Here is a 17300-nt window from a genome sequence, read left to right as displayed (position 1 = left end):
GAGGGCAGAGCCAGAGGTGGAGCCATACTGGGGTTACAGTACAGTACCTGGAAGCAGCTCGTATCACCACTTCCAGGTTATAGGTCATAGGTTATAGTATCATACATGCATTATGGTGAATACATTCACCACAACTCTGTTGTCATGTGATCCTACATAGATACATACATAGAAGATAGGAGCAGGAGGAGGCCTTTTGGCCCTTCGAGCCTGCTCCGCCATTCATCATGATCATGGCTGGTCATCCAACTCAATAGTCTAATCCTGCTTTCTCCCCATAGCCTCTGATCCCATACTCCCCAAGTGCAATGTCTAGCCGCCTCTTGAATATATTCAAAATTTTAGCATCAACAACTTCCTATTACATATTTAACATTAATCCTCGTACATCTCCCCTATTCCTCATTGGACAATCCCCTCATCCCAGGAACTTGTCTGGTGAATCTTTGTTGCAGACCTTCAAACTGAGGTAAGTATATTTTGCCTTCAGGAGACCAAATCTGCTCTTAGCATTCCGGACATGTTCTCACCAAGGCTGTATACAATAATAGTAAGGCTTATTTACTTTTCTCCTACAATCCCTTTGTAATAATATCTAGCATATCATTTACTTTCCTAATCGCTTCCTGCACCCGCATGTTACTTTCCTGTAGCCTTTGTATGGGATACCCAGGCCCCACAGACCAGGCCTCAGGTCCAGGACCCAGATTCCTCAAAATACCAACATTTTCCTTTTAAAATCTCAATTATTAAGAAAGATGCTGCTTTTCCATACTTCCTTCCAAAGTGGAGAACTTCATATTAATCAACATTATATTGGACCTGCCCTTCCCTAATCTACAGCAAGGAAGTGAGAATAATTGGATAATTCTTTCAAAAAGCCAGCACAGGAATGATGGACTGAATGGCCTCTTTCAATCTACGATTCTGTGATGAGATCAAGTTAGACGTTTGATGCTTTAACTTGTCGGGCAGAATTTTGCCCTCCCTCCAAGGCAGGTTCTGAGGAGGGGGGAACGCAAAATTGAATGGAACGGATTGATTTGATTTTGATTTATTGATTTATTGTCATGTGTATCAAGGTGCAGTGAAAAATATTGTTCTGCATACAGTCCAGACAGATCGTTCCATACATGAGAAAAACATAGGACATGCATAAATACACAATACAAATACAGGTTCAATTCCGGCCTTGGGTGACTGTCTGTGAGGAGTTTACACTTTCTCCCTGTGTCTGCTTTCTATGGTGCATCTGTAAACATTGGTAAGAGTCAATGGAGACATGCCAAATTTCCTTAGTTTCCTGAGGAAGTATAGGTGCTGTTGTGCTTTCTTGTTCATAGCGTCGACGTGGGTGGACCAGGACAGATGTTGGTGGTGTGCACACCTAGGAATTTGAAGCTGTCAACCACCTCCACGGGGTGTGTACGACACTTTCCTTCCTCAAGTCTCTTTAGTTTTGCTGATGTTGAGGAAAAGATTGCTGTCATTACACCACACCAGTAGGTTTTCTGTCTCCCTCCTGTACTGATTGTACTCCCTCCTGTACACCCCCCCTGTGATTGCACAGGGGAACAAGGGCCAGCACGGTGGCACAGTGGTTAGCATTGCTGTCTTACAGCGCCAGGGACCCAGTTGCAATTTCGACCTCGGGGAATTGGGCCTCAGATGGGTGATCTTTCGGAGGGTTGGTGCTGACTTGATGAGCCGAATGGCCTACTTCTTCAGTGTAGGGATTCTATGAAACCTAAATCTATGATGAAATCTATTGAATCTATGAAATCTAAACCCACCCGCCCAAACCCAGATGCAATTTCATGCTTCGGCAGGTAGGGCCTCAGGCGGGAAACCAGCTCATTAACGTATTAAAGCCCTTAAATAGCCACTTAATGGCCACCAATCTGATTGGCTGACAGCTGCCATGGGAGGGACTTGGGTCCAAGGGTGGGTGGAAGCTCTGCCCACTGCCAATCAATGGTCAAGTAAACGTTAAATGGCAGTGGGAGTTCAAGAATCATCGACTCTCGGGATGGTGAGCACCCATCACTCACAATCCTTAAAATCCTACCCATAGATCCAGGCATTGAATGTGATTCAAATCTTCTTGCCACATTCTGATGACCTTTTGTCGTCGCCAATTGATGGAAAAATTAATTCAAAGCATGACTTTCATCCTTAGCTAGAAAAACTAACTCAGCTTATCCAGCTGTTTTATTGCCTCTTTCTATTCCCACCAAATCTCCCCCATTCTCCTCATCCTCATTTGAGGTCCTTGTTTCATTTGCAACCAGCCCCCTTCTGAAAAAAGGATACATTAAGGTGCAAGAAAGAAATTGGCGCAGAACTGATCTAGTCAGTAATCTTTGTAAAACAAATCAATATTTTACTATAATTGTCATACTCTTCACATTCTAATGTGCCGAAATTGAAAGATTGTCACCATAGCGAATTGTGTAAATGTTCAAAACCTTTTATTCCTTGGCCAAATATAACATTGATGTCCCGACATGAACAAGAATTTGAGATCGTGACTCAAAGTATAAAACACTGAGAATTATTTTTTTAAGTATTGCAGCTAAATTCAGTAGCAGGCCAAAGAATTAACCAAACTATATTCTATTCACTTAGTTGGATTGATAGGGGCCTCACGGTAGCACGGTGGTTAGCATCAATGCTTCACAGCTCCAGGGTCCCAGGTTCGATTCCCGGCTGGGTCACTGTCTGTGTGGAGTCTGCACGTCCTCCCCGTGTGTGCGTGGGTTTCCTCCGGGTGCTCCGGTTTCCTCCCACAGTCCAAAGATGTGCGGGTTAGGTGGATTGGCCATGCTAATTGCCCGTAGTGTAAGGTTAATGGGGGGATTGTTGGGTTACGGGTATACGGGTTACGTGGGTTTAAGTAGGGTGATCATTGTTCGGCACAACATCGAGGGCTGAAGGTGCTGTACTGTTCTATGACTGACATAACTTTAAAAAAGTTGTAGCATGATGCTTCATTGTTTAACTAATGGTTGCACAAGACCTTCTGTAAGCTTCACTAGGACTACTTTCCCTCTCTATAGTGTGTTCCATTGTTTCCAGTGTGTGTCAATAAATTGGCATGGAAAAGATTGACACCCTTAAAGATGTAAATACATTATATTCAAGGTACAACATTCCAAATAACTTTGGTGGTATTTTAGACATATGGCAGGTTTAATGCCCTTACTAAGGTGCGAAATATGGGACAGGTTATTCAGAAACCTGAAAACTGCCATCTCATATCTTCCATTTACTGCTGAACCATTCCAAGAGGTGAACAGCTGTCAGAATTCTATTCATGTTGTCAGACATGCACCGCTGGTTTTACTGGGAAGAATCTTTGAAAGTCAAAGCAGAACCAAACTTAGGGGCCCCTCAGCAATATTGTGGCGATGTGTTGAAAAGTAATCGTGTTGATGACAAATTTTATAAATAACTTGCAGACTGTTCAAACACCCATGCAATGTTCTTAGCGGGAAGAGGATTAAAACAATAGAACTCTGTTCCTCTGGAGACCAATGTGTTAATTCTATAGAAATCTGATTGAATGTGGAGGCTAGATTGAAAATTGTGAGAACTGGGATTATCTTGAGCTGCTGAGAATTTAACTCGAGTCCAGTTTGCCTATCATAAAATTAAAAAAAAAGAAGAGCTCAAAAGCTATAAAACCTAGAATCTCTGAAGCAATGTGTTAAGAATAACTATGATGCAGAGAATAGTATTTTTATAAGAATGATAATACAACCAGATTTACCACAGGCGCTGAGTGAACATGTGTATTTCAAACCAGCCTTGGGATTTGTTCTGAGAATATCGTCTTTTCTCTCCCAAGGTATTTTTTTTTCCCATTTCCTCTCGCTTTGATCTTCTCACCCGAGGCATCAACGTCAGTAAAAAGTAGGAGAGCGAACCAATTCCCACGTCCCCACCAGTGATGCTATTTAATTGACTGCATAAGTGTTTCAGATAGGCCATGGGTGTCTTTTCCTTTGATTTTACCATTCTTCCTACAAAGTGAAAAGCATTTGGATCAGTAAGTCCCAAAGTGGGACCAATAGGATCAGGAACTTTCCAAATGGAGGTTTATGGAGGGGGAATTAATCTACACACTGTGGCCGGCAGTATTGAAACCTCAATTGATGTGCCATTATGTCACCGTCTAAGAATATCTTGAAACTGTCATCCAGTTTTACAAATTCTGTCATTTCTGTTGTAGGGTGTTGGTTACAGCTCTGTAGGTCTGAAGAAGCCTTCATAATCATACATAGGTTAACTGGCCTTTATTGACTCTTCGAACTATTTATAAATGTACTGTTATAACCTGCCTGCTTCCCATTGGCTGGGGACTAATGACAATCCCACAATCCTGTGGGAGTATGAGCTTCCCCAATGAGGGGGGCGGAGAAATCATTAGCAGACTCCCTGCATAAATAAAGCTGGCCAGTTTGGAACCAGAGAGAGAGGAGTTAGCTGCAAGGGAAGTTGCTGCTGTTGTGTATATATATGTTATTGTAAATAAATGTTAATTCTTTGTATCCTGAAGACTCGTGCTGGATTCTTCGTGGCCCTCACAAAATGTACATTATATGGTACAATCTGGGAGCTGGTTTCCATGCTTGCTGGTACACACAGTTCTGTCCAACACTTAACTGACCCTGGGTATGGGTCACGTGCTCTCTTACATTCACTGTGTGGGTGGTACTGCGTTCATTTCCACATTAATCCTATATACGCCTGACTCTTATACTACAACACCCACGTCTTTATTCAATGCATTTTAAATGATTGTAGTTTACCTCATGTCTTATATTATTATCAAACATTTACATTGTCATTATGAAATTATCACTATCCCATCTCCCCTTTGAAGTCCTTGAATTCAAAGTTCCAGGAAGCCTGCGGCCCTTATAACCCTTCCATGTCTTGTTCGCACTACTCTCCAAGGAGTGGCAGACTCAGCTGCTGCTGGCTCTTCCTGTGGATTTGGAAGTTTTTCCTGCCACCTGGGGATGTTTTCATCCTTTTCTTCCATTCTTTCATGTTGAACTGCACTTGGTTGGTTCAGCTGTTGCACCGGTCGGTGGTAGCTACACTAACTAATTTCTTGCGGTGTGACAAACATCGTGCTGGTCTCCTTGACATTTCTTTCACATCTTCCATTGTCGCGTGGATCATAGCAATGCCCACTGTGGCATAGGATAAGCATTCTTGAGACTAGAATGAGGTTTAGTGGTGTAATATCCTGAACGGGACTTATGGGGCCGGGATGATTATCCCCCGCATGCTTCCCGCTGAGTACAAGCTACAAACAGGGATGGGGGATCTCCATTTAGCATTGTATAAAAGGTTGTCCAGTAAGACACCGACCAGAAAGAGACCGAGAGGGATCTACCAGGAAGTGTACATAATTGTAAATAAATCAACACTCTTTATTTTACTCAGTGTGGTCTCCCCGTGTCCTTATTACAAGTGATACATCCAACTCCATGTTTCACTGTTGGAAATAGATGGCTGCTACCATGTTACATGCTACCTGGTGGATGGCACGGTGGCACAGTGGTTAGCACTGCTGCCACACAGCACCAAGGAACCAGGTTCAATTGTGACCTCGGGTGACTGTGTGGAGATTGTCCGCTCTCCCGTGTCTGCGTGGGTTTCCTCCGGGTGTTCGTTTCCCCCCACAGTCCAAAGATGTGCAGTTTAGGTGGATTAGCCATGATAAATTGCCTCAGTGTCTAAAGGTTAGGTGGGGCTACGTGGATAGAGTAGGGGATTGGGCCAGGTATGGTGCTCTTTCAGAGGGTTGGTGCAGACTCGATGGGCTGAATGGCCTCCTTCTGCACTGTGGCCTTTCTATGATACTATGGTCTCTTATGGCTTTGAAATTCTGGCTGGAGCTGGAGGGTGAGTCTCGCCGGTTGCCGGTTGCTTTCTTTTATATCCTACTCTGGATGTGCCGTGGTTACCCCCTGGGTGGTTGGATGGTCTGCCCATTGAAGGCTTTCCAGCACCTGTAACAAAACTGGACAAACCTGCTCCACAAAGAGAGAAGACAGTTCAGGCCTGAAGTCCCAGTCAGGATGCTCTATTTTGTTTGAGCAGTTGTGGAACTTGCACTTCTGTTTGATTAATGATGGTTGTTGTCCTGACACATTCTGCTAATTTTCAAGGGATCCAGGGCTACACAACCATCTCTGCTCAAGAGAAAGGAATGCTGGTTATGGAGGACGTACTCAACTCAAAAGATTTGTTCACAGCCACTTCTTTTCTTAGTCATTTCCGAATCATGCGTACAACTGGAAGTCAGAATCCTCTAGACCAAAGGAGAGGTGTGTCTGTTTTTCAAAGCCAGATGTCTTTAAAAAACAGTTCTTGTCTGACAGGACTGTTACCCTGGATCGTATGTCAAATCTAAAATTTGTTAAATGGCCGTATTCCTAAATGGGAAATCAAGATCTTTGACCTCATCCAAGATTCGTGGCTATGTGTCTTCTGGTCTTTCAGTCTCAACCTCATGGATAATCTTTGGCCTGTCTGCGCAATTCAGATTTTTGCCTGGCACAGTTTGCCATGGTGCCCAATCCAGTTGCACTGAAAGCATTGGGCTGAAATTGCAGGATATTGGTCTCGCCTGTAGGGGCGCTTTTCTCCACAATGTGGTCAATCTGCCGACAGTCCGGATATTGCTTTCCGTTTCCTGGGGCATCCCTGTGTTTTTGTTGCTTAACTAACTGAATTGTGGTCTGGCCTCTGCATTGTGGTTTCTCTTCTCCCCCTAAAATCATGGATTCTGATGGCAACCTTCTGCCATTTTGTACAGGTCATTAATGAATGGAACAGCAGGGGTTCTCCTGGCTGCTGGACTCATATGGTAAATTTAGTTGTTTTGGGTAATTTATTGCATCTTAGATTAAAATAAATATCAAATGATTTTCGTTACTTTTCAAGTTTAGCAGATGACTCATTGATTCCCTGGGTGTGATTTAGCAGCCTTGCTGCACCCAACTTGGTGTCTGGGCGAGGCGGCTCAACCTTGAGCGAGGCCTCTTGATAGAACAAGGACGAAAAGAACAAAGAAAAATTACAGCACAGGAACAGGCCCGTCGGCCCTCCAAGCCTGCGCAAATCCAGATCCTCTATCTAAAACTGTTGCCTATTTTCAAAGGATTTGCAATGCTCAAAACGCCTTGTGCGATTTAACTCCTGCGACATCGCGATCTGCATCTCGGCCTCACTGGCCATGATCCAGATCTGCTTATTTAAATGAGCCACTAGGCTCATTTTGAATATGCATTCGCCGGATTCTCCCATTGCCTGGGACCGAACGGGCGCACCTGGGATACCTTGCCAGGGCGCTGTTTCGTTCTGGTTTCCACAAACTTGGACCAGTCATAATGGTATCTGGAGGGATCTCCCAGGCTATTACAGACCCCCGGGTGTATGGGGACAGGGCACACCCTCTGGCCCCCAGGAACATTGGCACGGCCAGCCTGGCACCCTGGCAGCACCACTGGGCACTGTGGCAGTGGAGGAGGGTGAGCAGGTGGTTCCCATGGACCTCCCCAGGTTGAGGGGCAGGGGTGTTCCAAAATGGGGAGGGGGGGTGCTGAAAGGGCGGGGGGGGGGGGGGAGATTGGGGCAGACTGACAAAATGCCATCCTGATCTGTGAGGAGCCTTTTCCGGCTTTGCTCGGCAGCAGGAAGTGACTCAAGTGTGAACTCGGTGGAGAGAAACTCCCCGAGGCCAAAGAAAAGGCAAAATGGCGTTGAATTGGGGGGGGGGGGGGGTGTTTCTCAGTGATGCTGCCACCGAATAACACCCCGCTAAACCCACTCAATACTGGACATAGATTTTTTTCTAATTGAATCCCGCCCCCTGGCCTCCAAAAATGTTGTTGCAATTGGGTCACCTGAGTAAAGCAACGTGTTAACCTGATCTTCTTCTGAACGTTTGTCTAAACCTGATGTGATGCTGTATCGTCAGAATCTTTTCCTCCAAAGTCCCCAAGCATGCCATCAATTTAGATCTTGGAGTAGGCAGAATTGATTTCTAATTGTGGAACATGATCCAAAGTAAATTTGATAAAAGTGTGGGTTCTAATTTAAGAGCTTCAGAATTTCAAGATGGCATTGTAATTCACTTGGAGAAACATGGATTTGCTGTGCTTGCCAGTTTTGGAGGGCTTCACTACAGTAGCACTCAGGTTGAAAAGTAAGCAACAATGGCTGCCTGGTCAACTGCCTGTAGAGGTCTCTTGCTCCGTGTTTTACTTTAAAGTTGTAAAATCCTGGCTTTTGATTATTCCCAGCTGAGTTTGGCTGTCACGATTGTCCTGGATTTTTAAAATAGAGCCAGTTTGAATGCCATGTGATCAAGCACTGACTCAGAGATTGAGTTATCGCAATGGATTTTTCAAACTGCACTTCTGATTCTGAAATAATTTAAATATTTCACAGGGCTTTCTGTAGTCTAGAGTTTTAAAAGGTTTTGCTCACACCTACTTGAACTGCTGACTTTGCTTCTGGGATTTCAAGCTGTTCTTCCAAAGGAGATTGCATGGAGTCTTAGGCTGCTGTAAGGAATTTTAAATTTATGCCTTCAGCTTCCAAGCCTTTCTTTGGAACATTTACTGATGATTTTTCCTCTGCTTCTGGAGCTTCTTTTCAGGTTAGAATTCTTTGCTGAATTTTCTCTCAGTCCTCTAGCATTTTACCTATTTTCCACACTTTCTGTGATGCTTTAAATTTTTCCCCAAGTGTCACCATATTGTAGGGTGTTGGTTATAGTTCAGTAGCTCTGAAGAAGTCTTCAGAGTTATACGTAGATTAACTGAAAGTCCTGACTCTTTGAACTGTTTACAAATATACAGTAAAACATACAGGTTAGGAGCTGTCCACATACTTGCTGGTACACACATTTCATCCAACACTCGACTAACCCTGGGTGCAGGACATGTGCTCTCTTACATCACTCAAAAAAATATCTGGAATTAAAAGTCTAATGATGAGTATGAAACCATTGTCAATTGTCGTTAAAAACCCATCTGGTTCACTAATGCCCTTTAAACCTGCCATCATTACCTGGTCTGTCCAACATGTGACTCCAGATCCACAGCAATGTGGTTAACTCTTAAATGCCCTTTGAGTTAGTCTAGCAAGCCACTCAGTTCTGTTCAACCGTTAATAAAACACAAAAACGAGGGCAGCACGGTGGCCTAGTGGTTAGCAAAACCGCCTCACGGCGCTGAGGTCCCAGGTTCGATCCCGGCTCTGGGTCACTGTCCGTGTGGAGTTTGCACATTCTCTCCATGTCTGCGTGGGTTTCGCCCCCACAACCCAAAAACGTGCAGAGTAGGTGGATTGGACACGCTAAATTGCCCCTTAATTGGAAAAAATAATTGGGTAATCTAAATTTTAAAAAAATAATAAAAAAAATAAATAAATAAAACACAAAAACAAGGAATGAAACTGGGTGGACCACCTGACATCTACCTAGGCATTTGAAAAGACAATGGAAAACCCAGCCCTGGTCTACCCTGCAAACCCCTCCTTTCTAACATCTGGGGGCTTATGCCAAAGTTGGGAGAGCTGTCTCACAGACTAGTTAAGCAACAGTCTGACATAGTCATACTCACAGAATCATACTTCCAGCCAGGTGGTGGCACAGTGGTATATAGTCAGGGGGGAGTTGCCCTGTGAGTCTTCAACATCAACTCTGGACCCCATGAAGTCTCATGGCACCAGGCCAAATATGGGCCAGGAAACCTCCAGTTGATTACCACATACAGCCACCATCAGCGGATGAATCAGTACTCCTCCATGTTGAACACCACATGAGGGAAGCACTGAGGGTAGAAAGGGCACAGAATGTTCTCTGGATGGGGGGACTTCAATGTCCATCACCAAGACTGGCACGGTAGTACAACCACAGACCGAGCTGGCCAGGTCCTAAAGGTCATAACCGCTGGACTGTGACTGCAGCAGGTGGTGAGGGAACCAACAAGAGGGCAAAACATACTTGACCTCATCCTCATCAACCTGCTTGCTGCAGGTGCATCTGTCCATGACGGTTTCAGCAGAACTGACCACCGCAAGGTCCTTATGGAGACAAAGTCCTGTCTTCACATTGAGGATATCCTCCATCACTACCACCGTGCTAAATGGGATAGACTTTGAACAGATCCAGCAACTCAAGATTGGGCATTCATGAGGCGCTGTGGGCCATCAGCAGCAGCAGAATTATACTCAAATCTGTGACTTCATGGCCCAGCATATCCCCCACTCCACCATTACCACCAAGCCAGGGGATAAACCCTGATTCACTGAAGAGTGCAGGAGAGCATACCAGGAACAACACCAGGTGTACCTAAAAATGAGGTGTCAACCTGGTAAGCAACAACACTGACTACTTGTGTGCCAAACAGCATAAGTAGCAAGTAATAGACAGAGCTAAGTGATTCCACAGCAAACACATCAGATCTAAGCTCTGCAGTCCTGCCACATCCAGCCATGAATGGTGGTGGACAATTAAACAACTCACTGGAGGAGGAGGCTCCATAAATTTCTCCATCCTCAATGATGGAGGGGCCCAGAACATCAGAGCAAAAGGTAAGGCTGAAGCATTTGCAAAACTCTTCAGCCAGAAGTGCCGAGTGGATGATCTATCTCGGTCTCCTCCCGAGGTCTCCAGCATCACAGATGTCAGTCTTAAGCCAACACAATTCACTCCAAGTGATATCAAGAAATGGCTGAAGGCACTGGATACTGCAAAGGCTATGGGCCCTGATAATATTCAGCAGTAGTCCTAAAGGCTTGTGCTGCAGAGCTTGCTGCACCCCTAGCCAAGCTGTTCCAGTACAGCTATAACACTGGCATCTATCCAGCAATGTGGAAAATTATCATGGAATGCCCTGTACACAAGAAATAGGGCAAATCCAACCCAGACAATTACCCCCCCCATCACTCTACTCACTATTATCAGAAAAGTGATGGAAGGAGTCATCAACAGTGCTATCAAACAGCACTTACTCAGCAATAACCTGCTCACGGACACTCAGTTTGGGTTCCGCCAGGGTCACTGAGCTCCTGACCTCATTACAGCCTTATGAGAGTGACTGTCTTTGACACCGAGGTAGCATTTTATCAAGTATGGCACCAAGGAGCCCTTGTAAAACTGGGGTCAATGGAAATCAGGGGCAAAATCTCCCCTAGTTGGACTCATATGTGGCACAAAGGAAGATGGTTGTGGTGGTTGGGGGTCAATCATCTCAGCTTCAGGACATCACTGTAGGAGTCCCTCAGGGTAGTGTCCTAGGCCCAGCCATCTTCAGCTGCTTCATCAATGACCTCCCTTCCATCATAAGGTCAGAAGTGGGGATGTTCGCAGATGACTGCACAATGTCCAGCACTATTCGCAACTTCATTTTTTTTTTACAGTGCAGAAGGAAACCATTCGGCCCATAGAATCTGCACCAGCCCTTGTAAAGAGCACCCCAACCAAGAACACACCTCCCATCCCTGTAACCCAGTAACCCCACCCAATCTTTCTGGACACTAAGGGCAATTTAGTATGGCCAATCCACTAAACCTGCACATCTTTGGACTGTGGGACGAAACTGGAGCACCCAGAGGAAACCCACACACGCACGGGGAGAAAGTGCAAACTCCAGACAGACAGTGACCCAAGCCAGGAATCAAACCTGAGATCCTGGAGCTGTGAAGCAACTGTGCTAACCACTGTGTGACTGTGCCCCCCAGATAATGAAGCAGTTCATGTTTAAATGCAGCAAGATCTGGACAATATCCTGGCTTGGTCTGGCAAGTGGCAAATAACATTCACGCCACACAAGTGCCAGGCAATGACCATCTTCAACAAGAGAGGATCTTGACATTCTATGGCATTACCATTGCTGAATCCCCCATAATCAACATCCAGGGCATTACCATTACCAGAAACAGAACTGGACTAGCCATATTAATACTGTGGATACCAGAACAGGTCAAAGGCTTACGATGAGTAACTCACTACAGGACCACCCCCCCCCCCCCCCCCCCCCCGAAGCCTGTCCATCATCTACAAGGCACAAGTCAGGAGTGCAGTGCAATATTCTCCACTTGCCTGGATGAGTGCAGCTCCAACAACACTCAAGAGGCTCGACACGATCTAGGACAAAGCAGCCTGCTTCACCATCCACTAAAATTCAATCCCTCTGCCACCGAAGAACAGTGGCAGCTGTGTATACCACCTGTAAGATGCACTGCAGGAACTTGCCAAGGTTCCTTTGGCAGCACCTTCCAAACGCACCTGGAGGTTCCCCTCCCAGTCACTCACAGACATAGATACATAGAAGATAGGAGCAGGAGGAGGCCTTTTGGCCCTTCGAGCCTGGTCCGCCATTCATCAGCATCATGGCTGATCATCCAACTCAATAGCCTGATCCTGCTTTCTCCCCATAGCCTTTGATCCCATTCTCCCCAAGTGCTATTTCCTGCTGCCTCTTGAATATATTCAAAGTTTTTACATCAAAGACTTCCTGTGGCAATTAATCCCACAGGCTCACCACTCTTTGTGTGAATAAATATCTCCTTATCTCTGTCCGAAATGGTTTCCCCTGAATCCTCATAATGTGACCGCTGGTTCTGGACACACTGATCATTGGTAACATCTTCCCTGCATCTAACCTGTCTAGTCCCATTAAAATTTTATAAGTTTCGATGAGATCCCCCTCATTCTTCTGAACTCCAGTGAGAACAATCACAACCTAATCAATCTTTCTTCATATGACAGTCCCGCCATCCCTGGAATCAGTCTGGTAAACGTTTGCAGCACTCCCTCGAGAGCAAGAACATCCTTCCTCAGAGAAGGAGTCCAAAACTGCACACAATACTCCAAGTGTGGCCTCACCAAGGCACTGTACAATTGCAGCAACACATCCTTGCCGAAACCTCTTGCAATGAAGGCCAACAAACCATTAGCCTTCTTTACCACCTGCTGCACCTGCATGCTTACCTTCAGCGACTGGTGCACAAGGTCACCTCGGTCCCGCTGCACACTCCCCTCTCCCAATTTACAATTATTCAGGTAGTAATCTGCCCACTCGCCCAACCTATCCAGATCTTGCTGTAGGATCCCTGCATCCTCGTCACAATTCACCCTCCCACCAATTTGGTATCATCTGCAAACTTTGCGATGTTGCATTTTGTTCCCTCATCCAAATCATTCCTATATATTGTGAACAGCTGGGGTCCCAGCACCGATCCCTGTGGTACCCCACTGGTTACTGACTGCCAATTTGAAAAGGACCCATTAATCCTTACTCTTTGTTTCCTCTCTGCCAACCAGTTTTCTATCCACCTCAGTATATTTCCCCAATCCCATGCGCTTTCATTTTAGCACAATAATCTCTTATGCGGGACTTTGCCAAACGCCTTCTGAAAGTCCAAATATATCACATTGACTGGCTCCCCCTTGTCGACTGTACTGGTTACTTCTTCAAAGATTTCAACAGATTTGTCAAGCATGATTTTCCCTTCATAGATCCATGCTGACTCTGACTGAATCTGCCACTACTTTCTAAATGATCCACTATGAAGTCCTTGATAATGGATTCAAGCATTTTCCCCACTACCGATGTTAGGCTTACTGCTCTATAATTCCCTGCTTTATCTCTATCTCCCTTTTTGAATATCGGGGTGACATGAGCTACCCTCCAATCTGCAGGGACAGTTACAGAGTCTATAAAATCCCAGAAGATGACCACCAATGCATCTACTATTTCGAGAGCCACCTCCTTGAGCACTCTGGGATGCAGATTCTCAGGCCCTGGGGATTTATCCGCCTTCAATCCCATCAGTTTTCCCAGCACCATTTCTCTACTGATGTTGATCTCCCTCAGTTCTTCCCTCTCACTAAGCCATTCATTCTCCAACATTTCTGGGCTCTGATTTGTGTCCTCATTTGTGAAGACAGAACCAAAGTATGTATTTAATTGCTCAGCCATTTCTTTGTCTCTTATGATGCATTCCCCTGTTTCTGTCTGCAGTGGGCCTCCATTTCTCTTTACCAATCTCTTTCTCTTCACATATCTGTAGAAACTCTTAGTGTCTGTCTTTATGTTCCCTGCAAGCACCCTTCATACTGTACTTTCCCCTTCTTAATCAATCCCTTCGTCCATCTTTGCTGAATTCTAAACTGCTCCCAATCCACCCTGACTTGGAAATATGATGCTGTTCTTTCATTGTCACTGGGTCAAAATCCTGGAACTCCCTCCCTAAGAGCACAGTGGGTGTACCTGCACCTCAGGGACTGCAACGGTTCCAGAAGGCAGCTCACCACCACCTTCTGAAGGGCAACTAGGGATGGGCAATAAATTCTAGTCTAACCAGCGAAGCCCACATCCAGTAAATGAAAAAAAGACTTAAAAAAATAGCGGTCACAAAATATAGGCAGCACATGCCTAAATTTCTGATATGGGCAGATAAAGTGCCGACCCAATGGTGGACCTGTGAAATGGTCTGATAAAATGATGTAATCCTGCAATTAGAATGTTCAATGTAAATGGGAGGATAAAAGTGTGAAGTGTGAGCAGTTAAGTGATGAATGCTGGGAGAAAAGTAGGCTGGACGCAGTTCTGCCAGCTTCCATTCACGAGAAACATATTATAACAAGGGGCATATGATGTGATCATGTCTTACGCATTTCCCATCATTTTCCCCATAGCAATGCCGAGTGCATTCAATACACATCTAGAGCCCAGCTTCACTGGTGTGAGCCTGGGTTAGGTACGTTTTGGCGCAGCCATTTGGGCGCGGCCGTTGTGGCGCGGCCGTTTTGGCGCCGGCTGTTTTGGCGCCGGACGTTTTGGCGCCGGACGTTTTGGCCATAATAACATTTCTTTATTTGTAAATTAGCCTCCGTTGAATTGGTTGCTGGTGCGGGTCCGCTGTCACAAGTGTTTCCTTCTATCACCATCTTTTTATATATTTTTTAACTAAACCAATTCGCATACCCATATGATGGCTGAGGAAGTATCAACGAAACGTGGTAAAGAAAAATTTGTTCATAACGGATTCCTTTACGTCTTTGACAAAACAAGCAAAGGTGACAGCGAAGTGAAATTTTGGAGTTGTGAGCAAAAAAACCGGTGCAAAGCACGGCTCCATACTAAAGCTGCAAACGTGGTGAGGCAGCTGAACAGCCATTCGCATGGTGCTTCTGCTGCACAAGTAGAGGTTGCACTTGTGAAAACTAAAATAAAAAAGAGAGCACAGGAAACCCTTGAGGCACCGACTGTAGTTGTTAATGAATGTTTGACAGACATATCCCAAGCTAGTCTACCAGCCATTCCTAATATATCTGCTTTGAGGAGAATGATAAGCAGAAAGTGTAATTATGTATTGAACGGCCCCACCAATCCAAGTGATTTACAACAATTGATTGTGCCAGAATGCTACAGGATATATGTCCCTCAACCAGGAGTGGAAGAAAATGTTTTACTTTGTGATAGCGGACCAGGTCACGACCGGATATTAATCTTCGGAAGACAGAGCTGGCTACAGCACTCATTGACATCTGATATGTGGTTTGCAGATGGCACATTCAGTATTGCTCCCAGCCTCTTTTCTCAGATTTATGTAATTATGGTAAAAAAACACGGAGGAGTTACTCCTACGGTTTATGCTCTTTTGCCCAACAAGCAACGCACCACATATGCGTGCGTGGGTTTCCTCCGGGTGCTCCGGTTTCCTCCCACAGTCCAAAGATGTGCGGGTTAGGTGGATTGGCCATGCTAAATTGCCCGTAGTGTAAGGTTAATGGGGGGATTGTTGGGTTACGGGTATACGGGTTACGTGGGTTTAAGTAGGGTGATCATTGCTCGGCACAACATCGAGGGCCGAAGGGCCTGTTCTGTGCTGTACTGTTCTATATATTCTATATGCGAGAATGTTCGCATTATTGAAAGAAATCGAACCCAACTTGAAACCCAGTTCAATCGTCTGTGATTATGAACAAGCTGCGCACAGTGCTATGAAAGACATATTCCCTGATGTTCAAATAAAAGGATTTTTTTTCATTTAGCTCAAAATATGCAAAAACATCTAGCTAGTATGGGGTTCCATAGTTTGTATAACACTGATCCAGATTTTGCGTTAAAAGCTAAAATGATTATTGCCATTGTCTTTGTACCTTTGAACAAAATCGATGAATATCTGGATGCTTTAGCGACCCAACTGCCGCAAGAATTTCAAGATTTACTCAACTGGTTTGAAGATACATATGTTGGTCGTCTGAACAGACGAGGAAATGGTAGACGAACACCTTTATTTCGCCCTGAGATTTGGAACCTTTATCAGAGAACATTAAACGGGGAAAACCGCACAAACAATAATGCGGAGGCAGCCCACCGTCGATTGAAATACGAACTTGGCATGCATCATTCCACCATATGGAAACTAATTGATGGCCTGCGTAAAGTATAGAAGGTAGAGATGCATATTATGAAAGGTTACTAGCCGGCCATGAACCGCCACAAAAACTAAAAAAGTATAGAGATGCAGATAAAAGAATACATGAAACTGTTCTTAAATTTGAAAATATGGATGCTATCGAATACTTGAGGAGCCTTGCTCATAATTACCAAATGAACTAAACTAAATGAACTAATTTAAGGTTTTTAATTTACAATAAAGTTAGTTTAAAAACTTTTTAAAGCTCATCTTTTAATTTACAGTTTTAAGCTTGCTTTTAAGTCCTTCCTTCGAATGATACTGAATCTTGCAACAATTTACTTGCAACAATTTACTAGCCACAAAAACGAAAAAAATTTCTGTCGTCGGCGCCCAAACGGCCGCGCCAAATTGGCTGCGCCCAATTGTTCCATGGCGCCCAAATGGCTGCGTCCAAACGGCCGCGCCAAAACGGCCGCGCCCAATTGTCCCATACCGTGTGAGCTTACCCCTCCTGCTATGTAAATATTTTAAATTAGATAACCATCAATCAAAACGTCATGGACATAATTTAATCTGAACATTTTGTACAATCACATCCTGCCGCTGTTGTGCCCTAACACTACAATATTACAGTCCTTGGATGATAAACATTTGTTGTATTATTTCAACCTAAATTCAGTTATTGGTTTTTGAAGCGTTCCCACGCAACCTAGCGTTTGAATCTGCCAACTCACGTTGCTTTGGAGATGTTCCCAAGCTTGGATTGGTTATTCAGGTATTGTCTCTTACATTCCCTTGGATTTAAGCCACATCACCAGCAGATTACTGTTGCC

This window comes from Scyliorhinus canicula, chromosome 3 (assembly GCF_902713615.1).
Source record: "Scyliorhinus canicula chromosome 3, sScyCan1.1, whole genome shotgun sequence".
NCBI classification, from domain to species: domain Eukaryota; kingdom Metazoa; phylum Chordata; class Chondrichthyes; order Carcharhiniformes; family Scyliorhinidae; genus Scyliorhinus; species Scyliorhinus canicula.
This window is presented reverse-complemented; position numbering follows the sequence as displayed.